Source organism: Nansenia antarctica (assembly GCF_963989245.1).
Source record: "Nansenia antarctica genome assembly, chromosome: 15".
Lineage (NCBI taxonomy): Eukaryota > Metazoa > Chordata > Actinopteri > Argentiniformes > Microstomatidae > Nansenia > Nansenia antarctica.
Genome location: NC_137685.1, coordinates 13971103 through 13978655, shown reverse-complemented (window position 1 = coordinate 13978655; position 7553 = coordinate 13971103).

Genomic DNA, 7553 nt, shown 5'->3' with positions numbered 1-7553 from the left:
TAAAATAAAATCACTAGAAGGGAAGGAGCTGGTTTACATAAATAAAGGCTATGTACACAATCCACTGTACTATACTGTACAGATAGTCGACTAGGGTTGTCATATTGCACAATAGTATTTTTTTCACGTTATTTAAAGTATCACAGTTTGCAGGCTTGAAATGTACATGTTTGTGCCTCAGCACTACACCTGATTTTTTCAGTCCAGCAGCTGCCATACAATCCGTCCAGACTGTCCAGGGCCCAGAACTTAGGTCTTTGCTGTGTTCAGGGCCTGGACGGCCCTGTGGTAGAAGCAGTTCTTCAGTCTGTTTGTCTTAGCGGCCAGGGTCCTGAACCTCCTTTTCGAGGGCAGCCTGGTAAAGTGTACGTGCCCAGGGTGGGTCGGGTCCCTGGAGATCTTTGAGGCCTTCCTGAGACAGCGTGTGTTGTACAGCTCTTCCAGAGAGGGGAGGGGGGCGCAGGTAGTAGTAGGGAGGCAAGCTAGCTTTCCCTGTAGTTTTAAACCAGTCCAGTGTTGTTGCTGTCTTTGGTGCTGTAACCTAACAAGGTACCTCCGTGCATGGTCTGGTGACAAATGATGTTCTGTGTCAATAACAGTAGCCCTTACTGAGGTTGAACAGTCAGTTAGAACATTCTCGGACACTGTTGCAGTGTCTGCTCTGAGTCAGACCTCACCCAGTCCATGGAAACTCCAGTTCTCGCACAGAGGTCATTGAGGTCAGGCCAATCTGACCAGACCCCAAAACCAGCAGAGTGGGTACTGTCCATCTTGAAATGGGGCAGTTCCTCTTGAAGCCCAGGAAGAAGCTGGGCTCACCCTCTCTTGCCAAGGGAACTTTGCGGCGTCTCATGTCCAGAAACAAGGAGGACCTCGCAAGTTCTCTGACGGTCTTCTCATCACTGTTCAGCATGTTTAACACGTGTGAGAGGCGTGTGGCGTTGTTGTATATCCATTCCACGTTTGGAACACCAAACCCTCCCTCCTGTTTAGAGTGGAACATAATGTCTCTGGTGGTACGGGAGTTCAGTCCAAACCACTTCTTCACCAGAGAGAAAACCACTTGATCATTCATTCATCATGTCCCAGTTCTTCTATGGGAGCTCCCGGATGATCGGCTGTTGCAACAAATGAGCGAATTTGGTCTCAACTGCTGCGTCCATGACGTCCAGAAACACAATGACCCAATTTGAACGAGTGATGAAGATCCAGTAACAAGTAAACACTTCAATGAAGTTGTACTCTCTATGCTTAAAAACGTCTTCTAGAAGAAACGTGATGGGAACTGTTTTGAAAAGAACCGCGCAGACGCCATCTTTGAATTGGACCGGTGTAAGTACCGGAATTTCCGAGGTTGGCGAGGTTTTTCCGACCCTACCAGATCCGGTCATAGGTTCAGCCCTTTCTGGCCATAGGTAGCGCTATGATTCGCTGACGACGATGATTTACGATCACATGATGACCGCCATTTTTACCCATCAGTAATTTTGGCTGTTTATAGATCTAATCTCTGTAGCTACCTTAAGATACATGGATGTTGCGCGCGCACCCGCGCGACGTGAGAGAGTTTAGGTGAAAGAGAGACAGGTGACAAGATGGAGTTTCATACAGCACTCAAGTTTTACATGATGCATGATATGTATCCTCCTGGCATACCCAAGGTTGGACACCTTAAATCAAGGATTCTAAAGGCGTCCAAGAATTACTTGATGAAAGGTAAGTCAGTGTGAATAACTATGTTATATCCACTCTTGAAGCCACTGCTTGAAATGTCGAAATGTCGAACCGGCAGCGTTTTTCTTCTTCTTTGTGTCGTATAAACACAATTAATTATTATTAATAAGAGCCGGGCATCTTTCCATTGACCTTTGGTTATTAGCACCTAGGACAGAGCCAGCAGAACAGGACATGTAAAAAGTGTGTGTTTAAAGCGCTCTCTCTCTCACACACACACACACACACACACACACACACACACACACATTACGTTCCGGGTGAGATGAAGGGTGTCCCCTTTTGAGTCCATGTTAGGCACACACAGTCTCAGGAGAGGTCAGCGGGTGCTGCCGTGGGGGCGTGTTTGAAGCAGCGTGAGCCCCATGCTGTCCACCGTCTCCTCCAGACCCTCCTTCCTGTCTACCTCCACTGTGTAGTCGTTGGCCTGGTGGGGGGGGGGAGACAAGGAAGGCAAGGCTTTACCACCCTGGTTACACACTCATCCCTTCAGTCCCAGTCCTGAGCCGAACTGTGCTGAGCTGTGCTGAGCTGGGCTGGGCTGGGCTGTACTATACATCCAACAGTTGCTGAAACAGTTGTGGAAAGGACAACGTGAACGGAAACTACCAGAGCGCCAGCACAGTATGGTTGGGCTCGGCCCTGTTGGTGTATAAAGCCCCTTAGAAAACACTCTCACACACACACACACACACACACACACACACACACACACACACTCACACACTCACACTCACACTTACACACCCACACACTCACACTCACTCACACTCACTCACCAGCTGCAGGGAAGCAAGCATGTACTTGCAGGCCTCAAAGTTGTCCAGGCCGTGGACTATGGAAGCGAATGACTTCCTGTTCCCGACCTCACTCAGGGCTGCTACGACCCGGTCTCCGTAGTCATGGATGTCGAAGGTGGGACGCTCCTCCTGGAGAGAGGGGGGGCGGGGGGGAGGGAGAGAGAGAGGGGTCAGGGTGACTAGAGGTTAGCTAATAGCCAGCAGAGCATAGGGGGGGGGGGTTGGTTCTGTGACTGTCTTTTCTGTGTCACTGGGAGCCTCCTCTCGAAAGGACGGTAAACGTGAAATGTGAGTCAGGCCAAAGTGGGGGGGGGGGGGGGGGGGGGGGTTACCCCGGTTACGGTGGCCTGGTGGGGCCAGGAGGAGGAGGTCTCACCTGGAGCAGCAGCTCAGGCCTCATCATGTCCTCCCACGTCTTCACCCGCCGCGACAACTCCGACTCCTGGGCGTAACCCTGAGAGTTCTTCAGGAACTGCTCCTGAAGGAGGGAGGGAGGGAGGAGCAAGAGGGGGAAGGAGGGAGGGAGAGGGAAGGAGGGAGGGAGGGAGAGAGGGGGAGAGGGAGGGAGGGAAGAGGAGAGGGGGGGAGAGGGAGGGAGGGAGGGAGGGGGAGAGGGGGAGAGGGAGGGAGGGAGGGGGAGAGGGAGGGAGGGAGGGGGGGAGGGGGAGAGGGAGGGAGGGAGGGGGAGAGGGAGGGATGGAGGGAGGGGGAGAGGGAGGGAGGGAGGGGGAGAGGGAGGGAGGGAGGGAAGGAGGGAGGGAGAGAGAGAAGAAGGGAGGGAAGGAGGGAACAAGAGAGGGAGGGAAGGAGGGAGAGAGCCAGAGAGAGGGGAGGAGGGAGCGAGGACAACATCAGCAGGGTAAGAGGAGGCAGCATGTATGACATCACCACAGGGGGTCTGGCAGAGGGAGGGACACAGTGTGACCTGGTCTCTCCAGGTACGGCGTGGTGCACCCTAGGACAGGAGACCAGGGGGGCGTGGTGCACCCTGGGACAGGAGACCAGGGGGCGTGGCCTACGGTACGTACCACACTCTGCTTCACCAGGTCTTCATAGCTCATCCCATCTGCCTGGGGCTCTGCAAGCAACAGACACACACACATTCAACACACACACATCCAACCGACACATGGAATGGAATATATTGGAATATGACAGGGTGAATGTATGGGGACTGAGGGAAGGACAGACGGACAGACAGGCAGACAGACAGGCAGACAGAGAGGATAGTGGATTGGGGGACAGACAGTCAGAGAGGACAGGGGTTTGAGGGACAGACAGACAGACAGACAGAGGGGATTGAGGGAGGGACAGACAGAGAGGATAGGGAATTGAGAGACAGACAGGGGACTGAATGGCAGACAGACAGGATAGGGGATTGAGGGACAGACAGAGAGAATAGGGGATTGACAGAGGGACAGACAGAGAGGATAGGGGATTGAGAGACAGACAGAGAGGCAGACAGACAGACAGACAGACAGACAGAGAACAGGATAAACAGTAGTACCGCCTGGGAATACCTGGCACGATGAAGTCCTGACCACCTCCAAACTCAGCGGGGATGTCAGCCAGGAAGTCGTGGTCCTCGTCAGAATGGTCGTCACCTAGGCCCAGACACAGAGGAACAGTACCATTAAGACGAACGTCGGGGCCTAATGCCATTTAGGCTACCATCGTACCTCTGTGTACCTTTCACCCAGGCCCAGACACACAGGAATGATACCACTAAGATGACTGGGACTAGTGTCAGGTGGACTACCTACCATCATCCCTAGCACCTACCTATCTCCTTGTTACCACCTAGTGTTCATGTTTCTATGAAATGGTATCCTGTTTGCTTTAGCTTATATCCGATGTACTTGTATCATTTCTATAGCAGGGCTCCGTTGAAAAAGACACTCTGGTCTGATTTGAAAATCAGAAAATCAGAAAAAAACGTTCTTTGTATAGCGCTTTTCCTGCAAACGTTGCAGCTCAAAGTGCTCCAATCATTATATAATCATAATTCAATTATTTCGTCATTTAAAGGCAACATTAAAAAGATGGGTTTTTAGTCTTGACTTGGACATATTTGCTGAGGTTGCATCCCTAATGTAAACTGGCAGTGCATTCCACAATTTGGGTGCATCAAATGAGAATGCAGCCTCACCAAATCTCTTCTCTAATGATATTTAGATAGTGTAAATAGTACTGTACTGACACCCGGAACCTTCTCTAACTCAGACAGACAGCAGCGGAGACCACAGCAGGACCCAGAGAGACCGGCCGTCAGCCCCGCTACTGGGTCAGGTGCTGAGGCTGGGTGTGAGGAGGGGTCAGCTGACCAGGGTTGACCAGGGACGGTCTGGGGTTACAGGGTGGGTCAAAGGTCAAAGGTCAGGGTGTCAGGTCTCACCCTGGTGGTCGTGGAGTCTGAGTCCCTCTGGCTGGGCGTCCTCCCCTCCTTCCCCTCCCTCTCTCTCTTCTCTCTCGTCCAGCTGCAGGTACGTCCTCTTCAGCTCCTCGTCTGACACAAACACACCCTGAGACCCCCAGAGGCCACCGTTAGTACACACTTATGAGCCACACACTCACGCACACTTATAAGCATGGAGACACACGCACGCACACTTATAGTAGGTCACAGCTGGACAGAAATCACACACACACACACACACACTTATAGTAAGCCACAGCTGTACAGAAATACACACACACACACACACACACACTTATAGTAAGCCACAGCTGTACAGAAACACACACACACACACGCACACACACACTTATAGTAAGCCACAGCTGTACAGAAACACACACACACACACACACCGTTCTCTTTAGGATCCTCTTCTTTCCCCGAAATAAATGTAGTTCAGGTCTGCAACAGACTGGAGACTGACTAGCCCAGGCAGGACACAACAGACTACACTGCCCGAACAGGGACTTACTCACCCAGGCAGGACACAAGCAGGAACACAACACCAGTTCCAGGCGCCCCAGAGACCGTTTACCTGTCAACTCCGGTCCGTTCTTCAGCTTGCGATCGGGGGGGTCGTCTGGAACGAGAGGAGGGCATGGGTCAGGACTCGCAGCCTAACACGCTCTCTCTGTCCAACTCACAGCCTAACACGCTCTGTCTGTCCAACTCACAGCCTAACACAGTCTGTCTGTCCAACTCACAGCCTAACACGCTCTGTCTGTCCAACTCACAGCCTAACACGCTCTGTCTGTCCAACTCACAGCCTAACACAGTCTGTCTGTCCAACTCACAGCCTAACACGCTCTGTCTGTCCAACTCACAGCCTAACACAGTCTGTCTGTCCAACTCACAGCCTAACACGCTCTGTCTGTCCAACTCACAGCCTAACACGCTCTGTCTGTCCAACTCACAGCCTAACACGCTCTGTCTGTCCAACTCACAGCCTAACACGCTCTGTCTGTCCAACTCACAGCCTAACACGCTCTGTCTGTCCAACTCACAGCCTAACGGTCTGTCTGTCCAACTCACAGCCTAACACGCTCTGTCTGTCCAACTCACAGCCTAACATGGTCTGTCTCACACTCACGGGAGACTCATTGACGACACACTAGGGATGGACGGTTTCCAATTATTGAAACCGAAAAACCGTCAAAGACTAAAACCGGGGTTTTCCGGTTAACCGAAAAATAAATGCTACTTAGTTTCACAAATATAAGTGGAAAGGCAGACTTTTGTAAGCTACACCATACATGAAAACACATGAACACTTAACACACCAGCTCCGCTGATCCAGGGTGCACGCCTGCACGGAAGATCATCTCTTGGAACAGCGTCTTCATTGAATGAACTGCTTTCTCAATATCTTGGTTCTTAGACAAAGTTTCAGCTGCTGCTCAATGTATTTAAATATTTGAATACTGCTCAATAATCACTGAAATATTAGACTTAGAATTATGCAGTGAACATACTTAAAGCTTTTCATAAAAACCACATGCCGCGAGACTGACTCGTCCTGAACTGTCGTAAGTCAATCAACAAAGAATGCCCCATCAAAAAAAAAGTGCCCATGGTAGAGCTGTCAAAATAGAGCTTTCAAAATAAATGTACTAATACAGATAGAGATAAATACAGAACTACCTTTGCGTCACAAAGTGACCGCGTATCTTCTGAGACATGCGTTCTGTCATCACTTTCAGTAGCGCCTTCACACACAGTGCACTGTGCACAAACACTCTTGATCCGTATAGCTCTTGTTTTATTATATTGTGGTTTAGTAAATACTGCACTTGGAGTTACATTCAATGCATGATTTGTGCTATAGAACATAAATAAAGTTTGATTGATTGATTGATATCAAATCAAATCACATTTTATTTCTATAGCGCATTTCTCACAAAAGTGACCCAATGCGCTTTACAGAGAGCAGCGAAAATGATCTTATTAAATGTAAGCGAGTAATTGTAAAAAAACGTTCCTATCTACCAATAACTGAAGGCAACTATCTTTCCCATAGAGTGATTCGTTACCCTTAAATATAATCCCAATTAGATATTAATCCTCAGTTATTCTTCACAACTGACCAAACCTCTCACTCCTTGCGCAGCAGATTCAGACTGTATCATTGTTATTTTCACACACGACAAACATGTGACATGTTCCAGTTTTATTCTTATTCTATTTTATTCTTCTAAAAAATAATAATATCCGGTTTCAGACGGTTTTGATAAAAAACCGTTTCTATTTTTATAAACCCCGGTTTTCGGTATAACCGAAAAACCGTCCATCCCTACGACACACACATTGAAACACCAACACACACACAAACAAACAAACTCACAGGTGCCGGTGTACCAGGTCCAGAAGTCTTGGAGCACGGTGGGGCCTTTCCTTTTCCTCTTGCCCTCATCGCTGAGACCCTGAGGCACCTTGTAACATTTACCTAGGAGGACAGATGGACGGACAGACATTTAATATCTTTATTTGCGTTCACATTTTACAATAAAATTCTTGAACACAAACAGTATTAGTTGCACCAGCATAGGACACTCGATAATTCA